At 38.3% G+C, this 25909-nt stretch overlaps 1 protein-coding gene across 2 annotated transcripts in view; it reads left to right on the top strand.

The window, feature by feature from the left end:
* Positions 1 to 8365: 8365 nt before the first annotated feature.
* LOC130915075 (beta-1,4-galactosyltransferase 3-like) overlaps positions 8366 to 25909 on the top strand; it is a 78614-nt gene continuing 61070 nt past the window's right edge. The window contains exon 1 of one of the 2 annotated variants that reach the window (XM_057834789.1): positions 8366 to 8591. The gene's annotated coding sequence lies outside the window, so the exon portion shown is untranslated. Of the gene's footprint in view, positions 8592 to 10170; positions 10332 to 25909 lie in introns of those variants that run through there. The other variant, XM_057834790.1, reaches the window with a different exon arrangement.

Genomic DNA, 25909 nt, shown 5'->3' with positions numbered 1-25909 from the left:
CACTCCGGAACGTGTATTTTGTTCTTCTGAAAGCATTCTGAAGTTGTTTTACTTCTGTGTTTTGGATCATTGTCTTGTTGCAGCACCCATCCTCTTTTTAGCCTCAACTGTCTCAAAGACTGCCTCATTTTTTCCTGCAAAACATCCTGATAAAACTTTTGAATTCATTCTTCCATTAATGATTGTAAGTTGTCCAGACCCCGCGGCAGCAAAACAGCCCCAAAGCATGATGCTCCCTCCACCATGCTTCACGGTGAGGATGAGGTATTGATGTTGGTGAGCTGTTCCATTTTTCCTCCACACATGACGTTGCGTGTTACTCCCAAACAATTCAACGTTAGTTTCATCAGTCCACAAAATATTTTGCCAAAACTTGTGTGGGGATTATTGCAAGTTGTCCAGGCCCTGAGCCAGGAAACAACCCCAAATCATGATGCCCTCTCCACCATGGCTCACGGTGGGGATGAGGGTTTGATGTTGATCCGTTTGGTTTTTCCTCCACACATGACATTGTGTTACTCCCAAACAATTCAACTTTGGTTTCATCATTTCACAAAATATTTTGCCAAAACTTCTGTGGAGTATCTAAGAGTCTTTTTGCAAACATTAAATGAGCAACAATGTTTTTTCAGACAGCAGTGGGTTCCTCCGTGGAGTCCTCCCATGAACACCATTCTTGGCCATAGTTGTACAGTTGTAGAGTTATTGGACTGTGCCAGTTATTTATATAAGTCTTTAGCAGACACACTAGGTTGTTTTTTTATCTACCTATTCTGCGCTAAACTCTTGGCGTCATCTTTGGTGGACGGCCACTCCTTGGGAGAGAAGCAACAGTGCCAAACTCCATTTGTAGACAACTTCTCTGACTGTCAGTTGATGAACATTCAGACTTTTAGAGATGGGTTTTGTTTCCTTTCCCAGCTTTATACAAATCAACAATCCTTGATCGCAGGTCTTCAGGCAGCTCTTTTGACCGAGCCATGATGCACATCAGACAGCGCTTCTCATCAAGACAAATCTTACCAGGTGTGTGTTTTATAGTGGGCAGGGCAGCTTTAAACCACTCATCAGTGATTGGGCAAACACCTGACTTAAATTGTTTGGTAAAAATTGGTTTCAATTGATCTTTAAGTCTCCTTGGGTAGAGGGTTCACTTATTTTTCCCCCTTCTGTCATTGTTTGCATGCTGTCCTCATTATTATATGAAAACCTATAAATGTTTAGGTAGTTGTAGTTAAAGTAGACACTGTTTTTATATCTGTGTCATTTTGACAAAGATCCGATCACATCCGATGGTGATTTTATGCAGTAATGTGCAAAATTCCAAAAGGTTCAGATACTTAATACTAACACTGTAGTTCCAGGGTTACAACGTACCTGACTTACGTGATTCCGACTTTACAAAGCCAGAGTCTCCAGTTGTTTTTTTTTTTTTTTTTTTTTTTTAATAACGTTAACCTTTGTTTTGTGATGCATGCTTTTATTTTGGCGCAGGAAGTGTAGAGCAGGTAGTTCTTCCGCACGCAAGTAAGAGCGAAAGTACACACGAAGAACAACAAATTTTCAGAAAAAAATGTCATTTGAAAACTATTTTTTCTTTGAATATTTTTTTGGTTTTTTTTTAATTGAACTTTTTTTTTGTTTTTTTATACAAGTAATGTTGTTTTTCGGTTTGGGTCACATTTTTGCTAGGGCATATGTGTCTTTATTATTCAATCAGAAAATAGGTTGCTTCAAACAGTTTTTTCCCAAAAGACATCACTTTAATAAAAACAAAAAAATCTATCATAAAAAAAGTTTTTAATGTGAAAAAAAAAAAAAAATTAAGTGCATTCCAAACTTTTTGCGCGTAAAAAAAAATGTACGTTCCGAACGTTTTGCACTGCAATAAAAAATTGAGTTCAAAACCTCTGGCACTTGAATCAAAAAATTTAAAAAATAAAAATAAAAATGATGCTTTCAAAAATATTTTTAGGGGAGGGCAATTTTATTTATTATTATTATTTTTTTTTTTTTTTTTATTGAAGTGACATTTTTGGGATTGAACTATGTGCATATATACAGTACATATATATATATATATATATATATATATATATATATATATATAGATGATGTCCGATCACGTCATTTTCAAAGTATCGGAATCGGCAAAAAAATATCGGCCATGCCTTTTAAATTTTTTTTTTTTTTTTTTTTTAATTAAATTGTTTTCTAATTGTATTTAATGTTACAGACATAATATGTTTCACTCTTCCAGAGTCTTTAGGCTTAAGATAGGGTTATCAAATTTATCCTAATTACGGCGGTAATTAATTTTTTAAAAAATGTATCACGTTAAAGTATTTAACGCAATTAATGCATGTGCCGCACGACCCACTCACGCATTGTCGCGCTCAATCTGTAATGACGCCGTTTTACCTATATAGAGAGAAAAAGCAGCGTAAAATGAGTAGAGTGAATTTTGGCAGCCTTTGGAGCCTTTTTTAAAATTGGCTAAAACTTTAAAATCCCTCTCCCTACGATTAGAAATATCATGGGAAGCAATGTAGGGAAGCAAGGTATCAATTGATCTTTATCTTAACACCTTATGTTATTTCCCAACGCAGAGAAGATATATCAATCGGTAGCACTACGCACAGTCATGGTTCCACTTCCCATCATGCATTTGGGCATGACTACAGTATCATTTACTGAAAGCTCAACAAATACACTAGATGGCAATATTTAGTCACAATATACAAAGTCACAAGTCTTTCTATCCGTGGATCCCTCTCACAGAAAGAATGTTAATAACGTAAATGCCGTCTTGAGGATTTATTGTCATAATAAACAAATACAGTACTTATGTACTGTATGTTGAATGTATATATTTGTCTGGGTTTTATTCATTTTTTTCTTAATGCATTGCCAAAATGTATATGATCGGGAAAAATCGGGAATGATTGGAATTGAATCGGGAGCAAAAAAAAGCAATCGGATCGGGAAATAGCAGGATCGGCAGATACTCAAACTAAAACGATCGGGATCGGATTGGGAGCAAAAAAACATGATCGGAACAACCCTAACGTATGTATATATATATATATATATATTTTTTTTTTTTTTTTTTTTGTTTTTGTTTTTTTTTTTTTGCTAATAATTGCAAGCCCTCCTTACCCTGTACGATAGATGGCTCCACTGGCGCAAATGATATTGCTGCTTTCTGGCGACAGCATTATGAACATTTATTTAACTGTGTGCCGAATGATCCCTATCAAGCAGGCAATGTCAAAGGGGTGTGCACGTTTAAGACCCATGAGGTGTATCAGGTGATAAAGAACTTATCAGTTAATAAATCCACAGGTATGAACTTTATATCTGCTGAAGATCTAAAGTATGCTAGCCAGAGGGTTGCCCCACTTCGCGCACTTTGCTTTACATCCTTTATGGTTCATGGCTGTCTTCCGGAATCTATGATGTCAGTGCTGCTGGTCCCTGTTATCAAAAACAAAGCAGGGAAAGGGAGCAGCTCTGACAATTCTAGACCCATCGCCCTCGCTAGTGTCCTTTCTAAGGTTTTTGAACCCCTCCTACTAGAGAGTTTTTATTTTTTTCTAATGGAATTTTATTGTCATCATCATCAGTATCATTGACAATCATTGACAATTACAAAATGTGATATGATTTGCCCGAAGGAACCGAAGAAGACGACAAAGGCGGACGAGATGACGCATATGCTTATCAGTTTCCCGTCCCCCATACAACTTAAGACGCACATTCAGGCATGGAATATATGTCAAAACTGTAAAATAACACAGTCAACAATCTGGGTTTGGTAACTAAGCGTCCAGTCAAGCAGCTCGATTAATTTTAGGGCGTACAAGGTTATGACTTTGTCATGTCCCTGACATTTTTGCATCTGTTTGCTGTGGAACATTTTGTTGTGGCTATGTGTGTGACATGTTATCACAGCTGGTGTGAGTAGCGACTCAAAATGCTTTTCTTATACAGGGTGGCAACAATTGGCGCACACAAGGTCACTGTAAGAGTTTCATCAGACATGAATGTATGAGAAAATCAAACAACATGCTGTACATATTTTATTCCAAGATTAATATCTCCACAAAGAAAACATGCTTATTATTCGTTTTATACAGTATCTTTTCCATATTCTGAGTAAACTAGACATTTGAATCAGGAGCTCAGTAGACACAGCAGATAATTATGTTTTTACAATTGGGGATTAGGAGTTCAATTGTAATACATTCTAGGAGATTGTCAATCATAATTGCAACACCCCCTGCCCCCTTAGATGCCCGATACTTTTGTGTCATGTTATATCCGTACAAATTAAAGTCAGAGCCTTTGTTGTCTTTGGCAGATAATCCTTAATGTGTTCAAGATTCTTGTAACTCCTGCCGTTGATAAATTTCAGCTTACCGTCCACATCCACGAGTTGTTATACTGGTCGGCTGTGTAGTATTTACAGTTATGCAGCTATTGTAGTCAGTTGGTCAAAACTTGTAATAGCTTTAATCTTCATATCTTACGTCTTGACAAGGATCCTGCAATCCGAGACCCAGGTGTTGGCTATTTTCCCAGCTTTCTTGAGTTGACGTGCTTTTCTTGCAATTTTGGCATTTCGGCGAGTCAAGTTGTGATTCAAGAAAATCTTCGACCCTTTCAGGTGGCGGCGCTGGTTAAGCAGGGCAGTCTTGGTCTTGTGGTCTGACAGCTTCATGAGCACCGTCGCCGGTCCTCTCCCCCCAGATGGGAGCAGAAGGCAGCGACGGATGTCCAGCAGTTCCATGTTTATTCCATACTCTTTCAGCTTAGCAATTGCCAGTTGCGCCACTGTGTCCCCTGGGCTAGGCCTCAGTTGTAATCCAGAAATGATGAGCTCATTTGCGCGTCGGCACTGGTCGAGATCGTCAGCCAAAATTTCTAGCTTCTTGATGTGAACATCTCTCTCCTCGACCGCCTGCTTGAGTTTCTCGTTTTCAGCGCGAATTAAATGGAGCTCTCTGACGATTTCTTGATTCTGGTTTTGAATCGAGTCAGTCAAGGAGACCTCCAACTTCTGTGTGGAGGATTTATTTCATCCAAGTCTCCAGGTTTCAAATTCTTTGGAGCCATACTGGGAGTCGAGCTTGCTGGCCCTGAGCGCTTATCGGTTAAGATAAGAGAGTGCTTCAGAGTGCGTCTGTACGCGGTGTAGGCTGAGCAGCGAATTTGAGTTAATACATCAATAAGCTCAACCGATAATCAGTTTGGTTTTAAACCTAAGCATGGCACAGATATGTGTATTTACGTACTAAAAGAATTGGTAAACACATATATAAGTAAAAACTCCTCTGTGCTTATGTGTTTTTTAGACACTTCCAAGGCTTTTGACCGTGTGAACCATGGGAAGTTGTTTAATAAATTAAGCCAAGTGGTGTTTCTAATGATATTCTAAGAATCTTGTCATTTTGGTATGCACACCAAACAATGCAGGTGAAGTGGGATGACTATGTGTCTGCCCCCTTCCACGTTACCAATGAGGTTGGACAGGGGAGTATTTTATCTTCAATTTTATTCAATTTTTATAAGAATGATTTGTCAAAGCAGTTAAGTACATGTAAAACTGGGTGCATGGCTGGTGGGTTGGTGGTGAACCATCTTATATATGCCGACGACTGTGTGCTTTTTAGTCCAAGTTCAGATGGTCTCCAGCAGCTGCTCACTATTTGTGCCAGGTACGGGGAACTACACGATATTAAATATAATGATGCTAAGAGTGTTGTTATGATCGTAAGGTCAAATGGGGATAAACAATTGGTCTTCCCTGACTTTAAGTTGGCTGGTCAAGTGTTAAAGTCCTGCAGTCAGGTGAAATACCTCGGCCATATGATCACCGACACGCTGACAGACAATGAGGACATATTTCGCCAATGCCGTTCTCTATATGTCCAAGCTAATATCCTTTCCCGTAAATTTGGTCAGTGCTCTGATGAGGTCAAGGTGGCCCTTTTTCAGGCCTATTGTACACCACTCTACACTGCGCATCTGTGTTCTAATTATAAAAAAGCAAATTTACAGAGATTACAAGTGGCATATAACAATTCCCTGAGAATTTTGTTGAAAAGGCCCAGATGGACCAGTGCCTCAGAAATGTTTGTAGCAGCTCGGGTGAATACCCTCCAGTGTGTTTTAAGGGTATACATGTTTAATTTTATTATGTTGGGCCTGACCAACATTTTGTACAATCAAAAAAGTTGATTCAATCAAAAAAAAATGAATAAATGACTGACACTATTCTTCAGTGGTTCACATCCTATTTACATGATAGGGATTTCTTTGTGGAAATCGGAAACCATCAGTCAGAACGAACCAAATTCACGTGTGGAGTCCCTCAAGGGTCAATTCTTGGACCACTGTTATTTAACATCTATATGCTTCCCTTAGCTCAGATAATGGAACAGTATGACATCTCCTATCACGCCTATGCAGATGACACACAACTGTACATTTCTGTGTCCCCACATGATTATAGTCCCTTAGTCTCCCTGAGTAAATGCATTCATCAAATCAATGAATGGATGTGCCAGAATTTTCTCCAGTTAAATGTGGAGAAGACAGAGGTGACATTTTTGGGCCAAAAAAGGAAAGGTCAAAGATAAGCAGGCAACTTAGCACAATGTCACTTACAGCTACAAATCAAGTCAGAAACCTTGGTGTAATTATTGACTCAGACCTAAAATTTGATAGCCATCTAAAGTTTGTCACTAAATCTGCTTATTACCACCTAAAAAATATAACCAGAATTAAGGGGCTTCTGACTCAACAAGACATGGAAAAACTTATGCATGCATTCATTTTCAGCAGATTGGACTATTGCAACGGTATATTTATGGGTCTTGATAAAAAATCAGTCAGGTAGCTGCAGCTAGTACAGAATGCTGCAGCCAGAATCCTCACAAATACAAGGAAGCTGGACCACATTACACCGGTTTTGAAATCGCTACTCTGGCTTCCAGTGAGTCAAAGGATAGACTATAAAATACTACTGCTCGTATACAAAACACTTAATGGCCTTGGACCAAAATACATGCTTGATTTATTAGAGTCCTATGAGACATCTAGACCCCTAAGGTCGTCTGGAACCGGTCTCCTGCATGTTCCAAGAACAATAACCAAGCAGGGTGAGGCAGCATTTAGTTATTATGCTCCTCACCTCTGGAACAAGTTACCAGACCGTCTAAAGTATTTTCAAACTGTTCGCTCTTTTAAATCAGGGCTAAAAACGCTTTTGTTTAGCCCTGCATATCCATAACTGTCTATATATTTCACTCTACTTGCTTTCTATTCCTCTTGTGCTTATCTCCATTGCTGATTTCAATTATTATTAGTAGTAGTAGTTTTTGTTTTATTTTTATTTATTTTTATTCTATTTGTGATTAAACTCAATTTTTATGAATCATTTTATTTCCGATTTTGATTGTCTTGGTTTTTACGTTGTATTGATTGAAATGTGATTTTTATGATCTTCATGTGATGTAAAGCACTTTGAATTGCCTTGTGTTGAATTGTGCTATATAAATAAATTTGCCTTGCCTTGACTTCCATCAAAAAAAAAAAATCAAAGAAAATACCTTTCAAATGCATTTTTTTGCGTTTCAAATTTATTTTTGAATTCAAACACATTTTTTGTGGATCGAGTAATGAAGACACAAATCTACCTCCATATGCCTCCGCCTAGGGGATACAATTTTTGACTGGGGTAACTACATTGGCACGACACCGGCGGGCGCACCGTATTCCATGTGTGACGATCTTGGCGAAAGGTATAGCTGTCCTAAGCAGCTTCATTTAGTATTCCCCTCAAGAATGATGGAAAACAAAACAAAAAACGCTCTTTTTTTTTCAACTTATTATTATAAATAATCTTGTAAGTTAATTTTATTGCCGACACAGCATTTTGGGGTCATCAACATGTTGTGCCAAACTCCGCCTATGATCGCAATGTTAATTTTTGCCATATCATTCAGGCCTATAATCATTCAGGCCTAAATAGTAACAAAATAATCCAGAAGTATAATGGCTTTGAACTTTTAACCAAATAAAAACAAAGAACAAAAGTGTTTTTTTTTTCGGTATCGGATCGGGAATTGGTATCGACAGATTCTCACAATCATGTGAAAAATATGCGACCCGGACATCCATAAGTCAGATGTTGAAAAAAAAAAATCCCCCAAAATGTGATTGCATAGTAGATCAAAATGGGAAAATAATTAGAAATAAATTTGTATATTTCCCTGTTTACAAGCGAAGTGACTGACAGATTCATTCGAGAGTTATTAGGTATGAAAAAGAACACGTAGATGTGTGGAGGAGGATGTGTGATTAAAAAGGGGGAGGAGGAACTAAACAGGCGACCCTCCAGCCACGGTCTCTCATCAGCATAATTTAGCCTTGTCGGTGCGGACTAACCGACATCGGTCCGCTTTAAATCAAGATTAAAGCCCCGCAAAAAAAACACCCGCAGGAAGGAGCAAGCTCATTTTTTCGGGGAAATATCTACCACCCGTCGTCCGCGGACTCGTTTCTGGAGCGGATCGACCTCCAAGGTAAGCTTTTCGAGCTTGAATTGACGCTGGGCGGGCGGGGAGAAACAGCTGCTAGTTTAGCTTAGCTATATGCTAACTCCGGTACGGGGCGGCTCGTCGCGGCTTGGCTCCCCGCGGATAGAGCCCCGAGGGCGGTCAGGTTTCTGCTCGGTTCCCGCTTGAGTTTGCGTGACTTTTACTCGCATTTTGAAAATATATATCTTTAAACATTTGACTTTACGAATAAGTTACGTCAAAACTGTTTAACCCTGGCAAGAAATATTTCATAAAAACGACTTAAGTTTTTGTCAAATTAAAAATAAAAAGCGGCACGTGCGTGCTTTTATTGTAACTTTAAGCAAGCGGACGTTACCTAAACTTTCTCAACAAATAATTTTTCAAGATGGACCATCAAATAAGTTGCTTCGGGGTTTAGTTGATCTTACATTGTACACAAAGTGCTTTAAAGCAAGAGTTTGCGAACACCGGTTGTCGAAAAATGGTCGTTGTTGTCTGGTATTGTTAAATGCTCATTTACATTCAATGGAATTACGTAGTCCAGAGTTTACCAACGACGACCATAGAAGGAAAATGAAAAATAATCTGGCATTTGAAAATGATTATGATAATTTTAGATGGGAAAAGAATTTGGCTGCGTGAGACGATCGGCTTGTGTCATGTTGTTCCAATTAGTTGAAAGTAGAGCAACGGAACAAGTTTAAGTCGCTTCAAAGTTGCGCTAAAAAAAGTAATTCTGAAGTCTTACTAATAGAATTACAATTTTTAAAAATTTAATTTTCTGTAAGAGTTGTGTATGCTTTAAAAGTCATTGGTCTTAAGCAGGGGTGAAAGTGGTTAGAAAAATGTTTTGCTCAGTTATTTCTATAACATCCAAAAACTGATTTTCATCCAAAATTGTATTTTTCAATGACTTGCAAAATAAAAGTTAACGAAAAAAGGCAATAAAAGTTAACGAAAAAAGGCAATAACTCCAACCTCTATCTCCTAATTTTTATTTTCCCTCATTTCCTCACATACTAAATGCCAAATTTTAACTACTTAAGAACATACTGTAAGATGTATATTAAACTGAAGTTAATGTAAACATTTACTTTTTTTGTGTTTTTTTTAATAATAAAGATATAAATAACATAAATTCAGAAAAATAAGCACAAATAGCTTATATTATGCAGAGTGAAATGGAATTTATTTTGAAGATCGCGCAAACATTGACTTTTTTTTTAAATCATAAGGAAATGAATAAGTAGCCTAACATAAATGCAAAAATATAAGTCCAAAGTGCACATTGACAGTTAAGATGTTCTGAACCTCCAGAAACATGGAAACGGCTTACGCTACACAAGCCCTTTATTACGCCTGTTGTTAGCACTTGTGTATGTAAATCGGATGTTGGTAGATTGCTTTCTTCTTGGAGATAAAATGCATGGGTGGCAGCTTTGTACTTTTTTTTTTTTTTTTTTTTTTTTTTTTTTTACATAGCGCTTTGACAGTTGCCTTCATATTTTCAAAATCAAAGCACCAATTATGGCGTGTTTTTCTGCTCGTTATCATTAATAATCAAAATGGTGAAGTCGTGTGTGGCGGTCGGTTGCAAAAACAGAGAAGATAGACGGGGAGACTTGAAGTTTTACCGTATTCCGAGAGACCCGGAGAGGAGAGCGAGATTGACTGCTGCAATTCGACAAGAAAACTGGGCTCCAAACGACTACCACAGATTATGTAGTAGTCATTTTATATCTGGTAAGATGCATTTAATATATATTTAGAGGGTTTTGGGCTGACAACCACAATTAAGATAATTGCTAGGCTAATCGCCGACAACATACACTCGGACGTTGTGAATGAACTACCTCAAAATATATAATTACAAGGGGATAATAAGACAGTTGTCATACAATTAATTTACAATTTCACTATTGAGGTCAAAAGCCAAAAAATAAATTCAACTAGGGACAATCTGGAGTAGTGCTATTGCACTTCATATGTATTACATATTATATATGTATGTAGTGAGAGTGCTATCGCTAAACCATATAAACATTAAAAGCCCTACCTCCATTGACAAATGACATGAAATACATTAGATTTGACAGTGGATGTTAGCAAGAACAAAAGATTTTGAATTGAAAATTTCGTAACTCACCTTCCCGAGCACAAGATTCCTGCCGAATTTTCGTGTACGAGGACCTGTTTCACCCAACCAGCAACGTAGCATTTATAAGCCTCCAAGCTCTTAAAGTTTTCAAACTTTCGTGAGAATAGGCTGATTTTGTGTGGACAAGATAGTTGTAAATATCAGGGTCAGGCAAAGACTGCGAAGACAGCGGGTCGAAAAACATTGATTTAGGCATCAAATATGGATCTGGCGAATGGATAAACTGAAGCTTTTCCACATAACGCCTTTTATGCAGCGCATCCAATGAGTTTACGGTGTCAGATAACACCGGGGCTTTCATGAACTGCTCTATAACTTGCACGACTAATTGAAAAAAATGAGAATAGATCTAAAAAATACGGACAATATGGCGGCCGGATACAGCGACACGTCATTTTGTGACGTAGGTGAGTAGGGTCTATAGTCTGTTTTGGCAAGTTGTTTAGTTTACATTTTGAAGAAAACGTACTTTATTGTGGAAAAACCTTAATGTTTTCGAGATATAGTAATTTATTTTCCTGAGATGAGTCCTGCCATTATGATCTATTATGAGAAAAGCGTGATATTTTAAAGAAAATGAAATTGTGTGTCTGGGGGGTGTTTCCTTTAAATTTTAGTTGTCACTAAAATTGTTCATTTTCAAGGAAAAATAAGTTACCTGTTTTCCTCAAAAAGTGTCTTAAAGTCATGTAACCTCCAAATTAATAGTTTTGTGCTGTACTTTCCATCAAAAGCTGTGTATTATTTTGATTCAAAGTCACATTGTTACAAGGGGTGTGACAAAATATCGAAATGGTGATTATATCGTGATACTTTTGCATCCCAAAACGTTATCGATACACTCATGCGAAAAATCGAGAGACCGCTTTCAAAAGGTGTCAATGTTTAAAAAAAAAAAAAAAAAAAACACACAAAAAAGAGAAACCAAGTTGCTACCAAAGTCTTCCACCGTAATAGTGTCTCAGTTCACTCTGCAGCCCGTTTCACACATGCTGAAACGCCAGGAAAATATCGGGATTTAAACGGGCAGCCCTTGTATGTGAACGCAATTTTCCGGGTCGACTGACACTAAGATTACGTGGACGTGTCACAGGTCGTGTCGCGACGAGGCTTAGGTGAAAACAAGCGTTTAATTCCCGGGTCACAGCATGATGGCTGATGACGTAAATGTCATAGCGGGCCGATCGTCACTTCCTCTTTCTTCGCAGTAAGACGAAAAGCGGTGGACAAACATCGCAGTTATCAACCTGGCAAGTAGGAAATGGCTAAATTAAACTGAAAACATAACAAAATTAAATTGCGACTAAATCGTAGAGCCGAAGAAGAGAGTCCATCATCTATCTTTTGAAATGTGTGGCTTATTTTGTTACCGATGTTAGGGTAAAGCTATGTAAGATTTGAGAACAATTCGCAAACATCCAAATTCCGATTATTGAAATATGTCAAGTAAAGCGTAAGTAAAACAGTCAGCGCGGTCTTCGGGACGCAATGAGGAACGGATGGAGAGTTATCATCATGCTTGTCATTACCCGGGTAATGACAAGGCTCAACTCACAGCTCTGACTCAACTCATGCCGCTAGATTAAAAAAAACAATAATACCTGATTGCTGCCGACAGCCGCTACAAACTACATCCACATAATACTGTGGTAGATATCACATGTATGAAGAACTAGATGCGAAATGAAAGAATCGGCGGGGTTTACAGCATATGTATAGAAAACTAGATGCGAAATGACGGACTTGCCGGTGACTTGCCAGCCTCCATCTTAAAGCAGTAGACTTCCCTGGAAGGCTGTTGTAGCGAACCTTCCAAGCAAACCTAATTAACTTTTTATCCAAAATAATCCTAAATCGGCAAATCTTGACTTGAATCTATCTTTAAAACGGTTTTAAAAATTTCACATGTCGAAAGTAGACAGAAGGGAAATTATGGAATAATGGGAGCAATTTTAACCACTTTAACGGTTGATTCACGACATTAATTAAATGTAGTTCAAAGCTGCTGATACAGAATAGGGACTTCAGTATTTTATAAGGGTGTAATAGTACATGTATTTGATTTGAACCGTTTCGGTACGTGGTGCTCTGTTCGGAACGGAGGCGTATCGAACGGGTTTCTGAAGTAATGTAACCCTTACTTTTCAAGGTTGTGAGTCGATCGGGTTACAGTTTCTTTGTGTAGATTATATTTACTCAGTCTACTATAATGAGGACCAACACGGTAGGACAGTATAACCCACAAACGTCAACGGCGCGACAACGTGGCTGCCGCGAGAACGCAGTGAAACGCGGGCGTTAAAGTCAATCAGCCAATGCACACCAGTCGCAGTGCGGCCACGTGTTAGACGCGTCCCATAAGCGGCTCAACGCGACGCACGCGAAAAGAATGGCAGAGTTTATTATTTGACGCGAGACGCGACCCTCCTGCGTCAATACTACTACTGGTAGCTAGGACAGGGTAGACCGGAAGTCACTCGTGTAAAAATGGGGTGCATCCGGTTGATTTTGAAAGTAATATGCAATCGTAACCCACTTTTTAAGTCCATCAAATCTCTTGAGTGGTAGATCGGGGCACAGTTGACTTGTCTTTGTTGATTTACTGCTGTCTTCTCTGCTATAATAATAACCAACACGGCCCAGTTCAATACAAAACCCTCCTACCACAACAAGACAAGTAGGAACTAATATTCACTAAAGTTATACAACATAAAATATACAATATAAATAAATACTACATCACATTTGTAAAATATAAACATAATAAAATAAATGGCCCATTTAAATAAAATAAATTGAAATGAGCTAAAACACCTGTAATTAAATAAGAATTATACACAGCTCCTGCTTACACAATTAAATTTATTATTTTTTTGTGTGGCGCTTTAACTTGAGAAAATCCTCTAATAAAGCGTTTGAAAACTGTTCCTTAGGAAAAAAAGATGTTTCATTGAGGCATTTCATTTGTAAAATACATGTTAAAATCTTTGTCATTGGGATTGCTTTTCTCTTTAAAACGGGACTTTTTTTCCCTTCTTTCTTTCAGAAAGAAAGCTGACGAATACGCGGGGTCTGAAAGGCAAATTTTTGTTGGATTATCTTTAAATATCCGCTACTTTTTGAGCAGAATTCTAGCTTTGTATAGGCTAATGTTCCTGTTGTTGAAAGCACAAAGGTGTGTAATAAACAACTAGCACATTTATATTTTGCATTTTGTTTTCTTACTGTGCCGAAAATGAACCGAACCGAGGTCCGTACCGAACCGAGAGTTTTGTGTACCGTTACACCCCTAGTATTTTATTTACTGTTTTGAACTGTTAACTTGATACTGAAATAGTCGTTTATTTAAGCCTGAGAGGATTGTTGTGAAGTTTTTGTAACTAATCTACAAAATATTTAAAAGTGGCTAATAGCTGGGGGGGGGGGGGTCAGTAATCGATTCCTAATCTAATCATAGTAGAGCTGCAGCAATCGATTATTTTAGTCGTCGATTAATCGATGAACCATTAGTCCGAATAATCGAGTAACCTGATAAGGAACATGAAAAATTAAATTACCTGAGCTGAGCCTCAAACGGTATAAAAAATAAATAAAGGAGGATCTATGTACAACAAAAGAACAATTGGATAACTTGGATAGCAAAAGTCCGCTAGCTCAAATGCTATAAAATGCTAACTTTTTAACAATGACCTTAACAAATGGTTCAGACACATATTCCCACAAAAATAGGCTAAATATACCTATAAACTACATTACTAATGCATTAAAAAAAACATTAGCTCAAACAAAAACGTAGCTTATGTTGGTCTTCACAGGGAGCACCTGGATTCAGCCATGTGAAATGAGGCAAACTAGAAGGCAGTGTATCCACCCATATCAATAAAACTAAATGCAAACACTTTCGAAATAAACCATTACAACGCCACTTTAATTAAACGAATACTCGAAGCAGCATAATTTAATTTGAATCTTTTTTTCTAATCGAATACTCGAGTTAATCGATTAATCGTTGCAGCACTAAATCGTAGCCTCTGAATCGTAATCTTAAGCGAATCATTAGGTGCCCAAAGATTCCCATTTATTCTACTCAATAGTGATTGGGAACACACCTGACTTAAAATGTTTGGTAAAAATTGGTTTCAATTGCTCTTTAAGTCTCCTTAGGCAGAGGGTTCACTAACTTATTTTTCCCCCTTCTCTGATTGTTTACAGGTGATCCTCATTAAAATATGAAAAACTATAAATGTTTGGGTGGTTTTCGTTAAAGCAGACACCGTATTTTCATCTGTGTGATTTTGACAAAGATGGTGATTTTATGCAGAAATGTGAGAAATTCCAAAAGGTTCAGATGGTTGAAATCAAATAAATCCGCCGCAGCTGTTTTCTTCCGGTAGGTGACGTTAGCGTGTTGTCCCGCATTAAAAGTAGTCTGGGCAAAACGTTGGAGCTGGCAAAATTGAACGATTCCTCAAGGCGAAAAAAATTACTCCGATCAGTTTCTAACTCGAGTTACTCAAGTATTCGTTTCAGCTATACTCGTTTAGTTTGTGCATGCGGTACTCATATTGGGCTGCGACAGAGCAGACTGTGTACGTCCACCATCAATAGCAACCAGTGAGCTAACGTATTCTAATGAGAGATTTTGGTAGCAACCTGTTGGTTTCTTGGTGGGAGCATATCGATAATGTTTTGGGGTTACAAAGTATCGCGATTAGGGCTGCAGCTATCGAATATTTTAGTAGTCGATTAACCCTTTAACACCGAACGTGTCGGCAGCAACGCGTTTACGCATATCGTCTTTGAAGCTTCGTCACGCTGTAATTACGTCACCCACGTGCCGCTGGTTGGTCTCATTTGAAAATGCGGAAGTTGATGTCCACGTCAGTTTTTATTTGAAGTCAATCGACCAAGTAAAACGTGAGATAATGTCATTTGAGTTTTATAGTTTTATTGCACTCATAAATATGCATTAAAACGCTGCATGGAGCATGTATCTATCTCCCTATTTCCATCATTTCTTGTCCTTTTTCAAAACCGAAAGCAGCACAAGACTACATATCCCAAGAGCCTTTGTGATGTCAAGAAGGACAAACAGAATGTGAACATTGTTAATTAATTTCCGAGCGAGGCGCCAACTAAGGAAAAGGAGGCATGCGAAGCAAGCAACAGCCGGTTGGATTGAGCGTGCAACTTTGAAACGTGCAGAATGAATCTAAAACTAAATTTAGCGGAAGCTAATGTATTATTTCATTAACTCAAGGAACGAGATAAGCCGTATTTGTCGTCGTTTTCTTCTGATGAGTCGGCGTCTCGGCGAGTAGAAGTGACAGCAGCGCATAAACGGCAAAAGAGTAGGCTGTGTGACGTTGTGTGTGACGCAGCTCCGTGACCTGTTCAAAAAGACACTTTATTGAGTGCGCGCGCCAAAAACAAACAAACTTTATTGGGTCGCATGCATGAAACATTTTAATTGAACTGAACTACTTGTCAATATTTTTGAAAATACTTTTCTTTCAATGTTGTATATATTTTTTTCTTCCCTAAAATCTTTTCAATTTTTATATAGATGTGTGTTTAAGAAGCTTGATTGCATGTATGTATATATTTTTGATAAGGTGATGGGTACAATACCTAACTTCAGAGATATCCTCCAAACCCTTTTTGTGTTAGATATATATTTTTTGTCACTATTTTGCACTGTATATTACCTGTTTTGACCACAGTATGTGTAAAGGCCAAAAACGCCTATGACCATACCTGCTGTTTGTGTTGAATTGTCAAACATAAAACTATCCAATCTTATTTTTTTCTATTTAATGTTTATCCTAACAAGTTGAATAAATATTATCAAGCTTCAAAACGGCTGGTCGAGCATGTTTGGTTGTCAATGGGACATCAACATTACAAATTTTGAAAAAAGATTTTAGGATTTTTTTTTGTCTTTTTGGGTCCAAAATGTGGTTTATAATTGGTCAGTGAAGAAAACAACAAATTGGACATGAAGTTCAAGGTGTCCTGAAAAAAGGGACCCAACTTGGCCATTGTAAACATTTTTGTCTTTGAAATATAAAGGCAACATCAAATGCATGCAAATTCGGCCAAAATAGGCTTAGGTGTTAAAGGGTTAATCGATGGACTAGTTAGTTTGAATAATCGAGTAATCGGATTAGGAACATGAAAAATTGAAATACCCGAGCTGAGACTGAAACTGTATAAATTTTTTTTTTTTTTAAATGATCTATGTACACCAAAAGAACAATTGGCTAACTTACACAGAAAAATTCAGCTAGCTTAAATGCTATAAAACAGGGGTCCCCTACCTTTTTTGCACCACGGACCGGTGTTATTTGGGTCTTTTTTTTTTTCACGGACCGGTGTTCTGACAAATTTTGCAACCCATCAAAAATTTCAACGATGCGGTTCTGCGCATGCGCGTAGCATTAAACATAGCCGCAAAATACGCAAATGCAGCGATTCCAAAGTAAACACTACAAACTTTCTTGAAAGAAAGGAATATTATCTTACGTTTGATCATGGAAGGACTTGTGGAAAAGTTCTCCTCAGATACATCCTGCCGTGTAAGCTTTACACAACAACTTCACACTGCTCTCACCATTAACGACTTCGCCTTGTCGTTAAACATTAAGAAGCCCGCTTCACAAAGATACGATGTTGGAAATTGTAGCAAGGTTTTCAATGCTCTTGTAGCGATGTCAGGATATTCCAGAATTACTTTAATCCAGAACCTCGGTAGAGTTGTCTCAAATGTACGTTTAATAAGGTCGCCGTCAGTTGCGATCTCTACAAGTTGATCTTACTGTTGCACAGACATGCTCGAATCACTCGGTTTATTCACAAACGGGTCACGAATCCCCTCCTTCGCCGTTCGTGGGTCTTCGAGGTTGTAGGCTCGTCAGGTGCCCTTTTCGCCGTAAAAATATCTCCAAAGACGTCTGTTTTCCAGTCATCTTCGCTCGTGTGGGGGCTAATTATTTCCGGGAACAAATGTGGTGCGCCCGCGGCCTAGCAATACGTTATTATCGAGGACAAGCGCACATAGATATGTTATATACACAAACAAGATGTAGTGCTAGCAGTCCAATCAATGGATTTCTATGACACCATTCTAATCTATCCCGTAGTATTATATCTAGAGAAGACAGGGATATTGGTGTGTTAAGCAGGGGCACAGGGTTAATTCTGCCATAATGCGGTTATTAAATTATTATTTCTGTGCGGCCCGGTAGCAAATGCGCCGCGGACCGGTCCGTGGCCCGGCAGATGTGGACCCCTGCTATAAAATGCTTATCAAAGTTTTTTTACAATGCTCTTAACAAATGGTTCAGACACATATTCCCACAAAAAACGGCTAAATATACCTACTAGTATAAACTAGATCAAGAATGCATTAAAAAAACATGAGCTCAAACAAAAACTTAGCTTACATTGGTCTTAACAGGGAGCAGTTGGATTCAGCCATGTGAAGAGGCAGACCAGAGGGCAGTGTATCCACTCTAATCAATAAAACTAAATGTAAACACTTTCAAAATAAACCATTGCAACGGCACTTTAGTTAAACGAATACTCGAAGCAACAAAATTTAATTTGAATATTTTTTTTTTCTAATTGAATATTCGAAATATTCGAGTTAATCGATTAATTGTTGCAGCAATAATCGCGATATATCATCTTTTTGATATACTGTACTGTATTGTCACACCTCTAGTGCTAATCCTGGTTGTTGTTAACTACGTATGCTGCTCCAGTTCTTGTACTTTCGGCGGTCCGTCCCGACGGACGGGACCACTCCAGAGACCGCAGTATACCAGCTGCGCCCGTAATGAATGGGCCGTGCTCGGGATAGGTTGCCATGGCGGGGACGCTGGCACGCGCTTGTTCCCTCCCGTTCGCAACCGTGTTTGCACGTTATTTCACTCGCACGCCCACTGAATTTGAATTTGCCTTTTGTGTCCATAATGCTTGTTGTACCAATGTTCCCTGGAACATCAAAAAAAAAAAAAAAGAATTGAGGCTGTTGTGTAAGAGCCGTTTGACCAATGTTACTTCCAGACTAGCAGTTGCGCCACGAAAGAGCTGCACTGAAATGAGCAAAACTGCAATGCGACCAAAAGAGTAGTAATTCTGAAGGTATAACATTTTTACATTTTTAAAGGGAACCTCTGAATTAGACTTGTTGGCTCTAATAAGCCACAAATGTTCTCTTTTACTTAATTGTTATGAAAGACCATAGACTTCAAAACTAGAGATGTCCCGATCGATTGACATCCTGATCGATTGGGTCCGATCACGTCATTTTCAAAGTATCGGAATCGGCAAAAAAATATCGGACATGCCTTTTTTTAATATATATATATATTTTTAATTAATTCGTTTTCTAATTGTATTTAAAGTTACAGACATAATATGTTTCACTTATCCAGAGTCTTTAGTCTAGGCTTAAGGTAGGGTTATCAAATTCATCCCAATAATGGCGGTAGTTAATTTTTTAATCATGTTAAAATATTTAATGCAATTAATGCATGCGCTGCACGACCCACTCAAGCATTGTCGTGCTCTATCTGTAATGGCGTCTTTTAACCTATATAGAGAGCTAAAAGGCAGCGTAAAATGAGTAGAGAGAATTTTGGCAGCCTTTGGAGCCTTATTTTAATCGGCTAAAGCCTTACAATCCCTCTCCCTATGAATAGAAATATCATGGGAAGCAATGTGGGGAAGCAGGGTAGCAATTGATCTTTTTCTTAACACCTTGCGTTATTTCCGAACGCAGAGAAGATATATCAATTGGTAGCACGACGCACAGTCATGGTTCCACTTCCCATCATGCATTTGGGCATGGCCTTCAGTAGAGCAGGGCGGTAAACCGAAAATTTACCGTTACCGAAATTCTTCACGATGACCGACGTAATTTTGACCATGTCGGTAAATTCGGTAATTTAATAAAAGAAGAAAACATAGTCTTTTCATCCCGCTTTGACTCTGTGTTGTTCGGCTATGTTCATTCCCCTTTAAGAAAGCAGAAAGTGCGCTTACGTTTGGAGTCACATGGTTTTCAGGAAGCCAATCAAACAGAAGCCCGGTAGGCTAACGCTAGCAGCTAACGCTAGCGGCTAACGCTACAAGTAAACGGGATGAAGTCGGGCTTAAGTTAGCTTCGCCAAACTTTCACCCGACATTAAGTAAACTCTTGACGGGTTCCAGATAGGGATGGAAAAACCGAGGCTTTCTGAAACAATGAACCACTTTTAAGACAATTGCCCTAAATTGAATCACTGTTTGACACACTGCAAGAGCCCCATCTACTGGATAAACAGTGCACGTTTCTTTTTAAAAGTAAAGTTGACAAATTGCCTCAGCATTACATATCTTCAATAGAATTAAGTGGATGTTGTCTATTTCAACCAGGAGATCGTGTCGTTATTAAGTGTGATTTACACAATTAAAGTTGACCTCTTTAAGCCTGTGTCATTGCTTTTGTCTGTGAAGATGTGTTCAAAGCAGTATTTGTAATACACGACAGTGCTAGTCTTGTAAGTGGCTCGTCCTAGATGACGGGGAGTAACTATGTATTGTTTATTTTTTGTAAAAATTACAGTAGAGTAAGCACAGTGCTTGGGAACAGGAATATTATTTATTGCATACTGTAAGGATTTCCAAAATCATAAGATGTAAATAATTGAGCCGAATAAAAGAAAGGAAAGGTTTGTGAAACATTTTATTTTTTTAATTAAGTATAATTTCTGGGGGGCGGGTGGATGTGTCGTATTTGTATCTATTCTAAATATCTAAACGTATGTCACTATCTAGTGTATAACAATGCGGAATGAATTTAATGAAATTCAAGTGATGATATTTTTCAAGTCATACAAGCTGTTATAAATGTTCACACAAGAATTCTTATTGTTTACAAGATTTTTTTTAACACCTAATGTTTAGACTGCATGTGCAATTGTTAAATTGAAAGATGGTAAATAAATTTAATGAGAAACTGTTAATTTGTATTCCATGCATTGATTCAAATTTTCAAACAGTTTGCTTGGGCGAATTTATCGTCATTTATCGTTATCGAGGTAAATCTGCTCAATTTATCGTGATACGTACTAAAGGCCATATCGCCCAGCCCTAGCCTTCAGTATCATTTACTGAAAGCTCAACAAATACACCAGATGGCAATATTTAGTCACAATATACAAAATCACAAGTCTTTCTATCCGTGGATCCCTCTCACAGAATGTTAATAATGTAAATGCCCTCTTGAGGATTTATTGTCATAATAAACAAATACAGTACTTATGTACTGTATGTTGAATGTATATATTCGTCCGAGTTTTATTCATTTTTTTCTTAATGCATTGCCAAAATGTATATGATCGGGAAAAATTATCGGGAATGATTGGAATTGAATCGGGAGCAAAAAAAAGCAATCGGATCGGGAAATTTTGGGATCGGCAGATACTAAAACGATCGGGATCGGATCGGGAGCAGAACAACATGAACAACCCTATTCATAACCTATTGACATGACATGGGAAATGGGGCCGATTCGTCGGGGGCCTATTTTTAAAAACTTCAAATTCAAATATTTTCAACACCAAAGCTGCTACCGACCTAAAACCAAAACAGGCACCTACCTTAGCCATATATGAATCTCCATGAGCAGCGGCATAAAAAAATTCATAGTCGTTACCTTATAAAATCCCGATTATTTTTTATATGAGTATAACACAAGTTACACACTATTCATTCATAGATGCACAAAAATCACCATACAACTAATAAATCACTCAATTTAACATCAGAAACTTAATACATAAGAAAACATGCAAAATCAATCATAAATAATATTTAAATAGATTATTAATAAATTCTTCATACAATCACAACTTATTATAGAATAGAATAGCCCTTTATAATCATTATCGACTATACTGTTAGCGAATGAGGCGAGCGGCCGCCTGACGTAAACTGAGCTTTTCTGGCAAAAATTCTTGTGAAGAAATGCTTAAATCCCCGAATTTTTCATAGATATGGACGTAAAACTTCCTCGATTCTTGGTAAAAAGCAAAGAAACCGTGCAGTTACTGTTTATTTTACGTATATAGTTGAAGTAAAATGCTAAAATGCGCAGTTGCATTGCCTTGCAGTCTGCTGAAGTAACAGCAACAACATTAGACTAATCCAAGTAGAGAGTGACGTTCGTCGCCCTCTAGTGTTTGACTGCCATTACGGGGGTGAGTGTTTACACACCTATAGCAGCCTAGCGTCAGTCAATGTAAACTAGGGCTGCAGCTATCGAATATTTTAGTAGTTGATTAATCGATGGACTAGTTAGTTCGAATAATCGAGTAATCGGGTAAGGAGCATGAAAAATTAAAATAACTGAGCTGAGCCTCAAACGGTATAAACATTTTTTAAAAATGAGCATCTATGTACAACAAAAGAACAATTGGATAATTTTCATAGAAAGTCTGCTAGCTTAAATGCTATAAAATGCTTAAGGGTTTAAAAAAAAAAAAAAAAAAAATAACAATGCTCTTAACAAAAGGTTCAGACACATATTCCCACAAAAATGGCTAAATATACCTAAAAACTAAATTATGAATGCATTAAAAAAAACATTAGCTCAAACAAAAACTTAGCTTACATTGGCCTTAACTGGGAGCAGTTGTATTCAGCCATGTGAAAAGAGGCAGAGCAGTGTGCGGTGTATCCACCCTAATCAATAAGACTAAAAGCAAACACTATCAAAATAAACCATTTCAACGCTACTTTAAAGTGCCTGTGACACGAAAAAGCATGTTTATTTCATAATACACGCGGTATTTTATGCCCCTGAATGATATGGGCCGCTTGGATGTGTGTGGAAGCGATCGCTATTTTTATTTAGTTTTTTGAAGCCCGCGCCATGAAAATGAGTGACTTCCGGCTTCGGTCTTGCATTGAGGAGGAGGGCGCTGTGACGTGTATGGTAGAAGACGTCCTCTTCACGCTACAGTGTACTGTTGCGTATGAGGACGAAGGATTCAGCTGATTTTGCGGATTAATACGTTTATTTTTCGCATCACGCCAGCCAAACGGTTGCAGCAAAATCATTCTGTATGAGGGAGAGGCGTATGCGCCTTTTTGGAGTTTCAAAAGGTTCCCATTCACCGTGGATATTTACTGTGGGACCATTGGACTAATGAGGAAGTGAGTAAACATCTTGTTTTGTATTATGTCAAATACGAATACAGCGATTACAAAGTAAACACTACAAACTCCCTTTAAATGAAGGACTACTTACGTTTGATCATTGATAGGCATGTAAAAAGCTCTCCTAATGCTAATTAGCAGCAGCACGTTAGCTGCACAACAAATCCGGGCGGTTTGCCGATCCACTAAGATAATCGACAACCGGGTCGTCATGTCAAATAATCCAGGATAGTTATGTGTGATTTTCCACTTCGAAGACTTTGAAACATCACTCGGTTCGGGTTAGCATGTCGGCTAGCTGTCACGGCTTCTGGTTTGTTTACATTTTCCGAAGCCGGGGAAGGGAAATTACATATGTCCGATTTAGGTGTCATAAAATATCGTTCGGGAGGTGCGACAGTAAAGGTGAAGTCGACATTTTTGACCATTATGGAGTAATTTTGCCATGTCGTCCTGAATAAATGCATTTTTATTATTTCATATTCCATTCAGCACAAGACTGTGATTTGTCACGAACATGCCATTTATTTATCAATTGGGGAAAATACTTGGATAAAAAGAATATCCTGTAAAAATATTGAAGTAGAGACAGAAACAATGACATTTTGCCACTCTCTTCGTCGCGTTTTCCTCGTTGTGAATAGTTCCCCCTCGACGGGCTGACTGGTCCTTCTCAAGCCATTTATATAGCTATTGGGGAAAATACTTGGATAAAAAGAATATCCTGTAAAAATATTGAAGTAAAGAGACAGAAACAATGACATTTTGCCGCTCTCTTCGTCGCGTTTTCCTCGTTGTGAATAGTTCCCCCTCGACGGGCTGACTGGTCCTTCTCAAGCGATTTATATAGCTATTGGGGAAAATACTTGGATAAAAAGAATATCCTGTAAAAATATTGAAGTAAAGAGACAGAAACAATGACATTTTGCAGCTCTCTTCGTCGCGTTTTCCTCGTTCTGAATAATTCCCCCTCAATGGGCTGAATAGTAAAACCGATGAGCCCAGTTTACCGCTGACGTCATCCACCTGTTGGGGACGCTAAAGCCCTATAATGGTAGGCGTGGCTAACCGGCAGATTAAAAAACTAATTTCTTGTCATCTGTGCTTTTCTAAATTGTTGTATATAGTCGAATCGTCTCAAAATATGATTCTAATTCACATAATAATGCCATTTAAGACTTTTTTTCTCGTGTCATATGCTCTTTAATTAAACGAATACTCGAAGCAACAAAATTTAATCGAATATTTTTTTCTGATCGAATACTCGAGTTAATCGTTGCAGCACTAATGTAAACCATAACATTAGCTGCTGTTGGCCGTGTGCTGCGGGTGGCAAACTTCAGCAATGGCGGAAGGGGTGCTCGGATTAGTCCTTTTATAAGTCTGAAATCTTGGCTAATTTCTGCTTTTACTGCAAAAACGGAGGCACAGTGTATTTAGAATCCTGCATTTTGGCAGGTTTGGACTACTAGAGGCTGACCGATACGATTTTTCTAGCAGCCGAACGGTAAGAGGAGGGAAGATAGGTCTGATCGGGCAGGGTTAAGTGTGCAAGAAATGCTAGTAATGTGAGGTAGGGAACCCATTATTTTATATAAAATACAGAATGTCAAACTAATCCTTGTATGGAGGAAGCGCTTACCTTTCTTTTGACAGAAGCAAAAAAAAAAAAAAAGACTTTTAACAAGCCTTCCTTCGTACTTCGCTTTGGACTTCCTCATAGTTGACACGCTCTTAAGTCACGAAAAATGGTGGCAAGCAACCTTTTATTCCATGCCCGCGGGTCATTAATATTATATGTGCTAAATGTATGTCTGCATGCAATTGCTTACACACATGAATTGGCACGAGTGGGCCGCTCGAGTTAAATATAGTTCGTCATCTAGGGACAAGAGCTCGGAGGTCAGCTTTGCAATTCTCGTCTCAAAAGGGAAGGAATGACATAACACGCAGTGCACACTTAGGGGAGAACAAACCATTTACTCATTGGCTGCCATTGGCGGCGATGAACGTCCAATCAATTGGAAGTGGGGCGGCTGGCAGCAAATGAACCAACAGGCGTCTAACAGTGACAAACTCATTGAGTTTTAATTAAACCGTATCCCAAATTGATGATTTTAAAAAAATAATGTAAAGGTAAACATGGAATGCTTGAAATCTCCAAAAATCCATCCTTTAACCTAAGTTTTTGTGTCAAATTTGGTGGGTGGTGGCTTACAGTCAGGTGCGCCTAATAGTGCGAAAATTACAGTAATTGTTTCAGTTCTAATTATAATTTAAAAAACAATCACTTTTCACATACAACAATAATTAAACCTTTATTATGACTAGAAACTTCAATTTCTGGAGAAATTACTCTGGGTCTTTACTGTGTGGATATACAGATCTTGGCCCCGCCCAGGTTGGTTTGGGGACATTTCGGGGACAATATCAGGTCACTTCCTGTCTATTTGAGGACATTTTGGGGACACGTCCAGATTATAACATGTCACTTCCTGTTGATTTGAGGACATTTCGGGGACAATATCAGGTCACTTCCTGTCTATTTGAGGATACGTCCAGATTATAACATGTCACTTCCAGTTGATTTGAGGACATTTCGGGGACATGTCCAGGTTATATCGGGTCATTTGGGGACATTTGGGGGGCGTGTCCTGGTCATATCAGGTCATTTGTGGGCGTGTTGTGGTCATATCACGTGATTTGGGGGGGGCGTGTCCTGGTCAATTGGGAACATTTTGGGTCACGTCCTATTGATATCTGGTCATTTCCTGTTGATTTGGGGACATTTGGGGGCGTGTCGTGGTCATATCAGGTCGTGTGGGGACATTTGGGCAGTGTGTTCTGGTCATATCACGTCATTTGGGGGGGGCGTGTTGGGTCATTTGGGGACATTTGTGGTCACATCCTATTGATATCTGGTCATTTCCTGTTGATTTGGGGACATTGGTTT

This window comes from Corythoichthys intestinalis, chromosome 4 (assembly GCF_030265065.1).
Source record: "Corythoichthys intestinalis isolate RoL2023-P3 chromosome 4, ASM3026506v1, whole genome shotgun sequence".
NCBI lineage: Eukaryota > Metazoa > Chordata > Actinopteri > Syngnathiformes > Syngnathidae > Corythoichthys > Corythoichthys intestinalis.
This window is presented reverse-complemented; position numbering and strand designations above follow the sequence as displayed.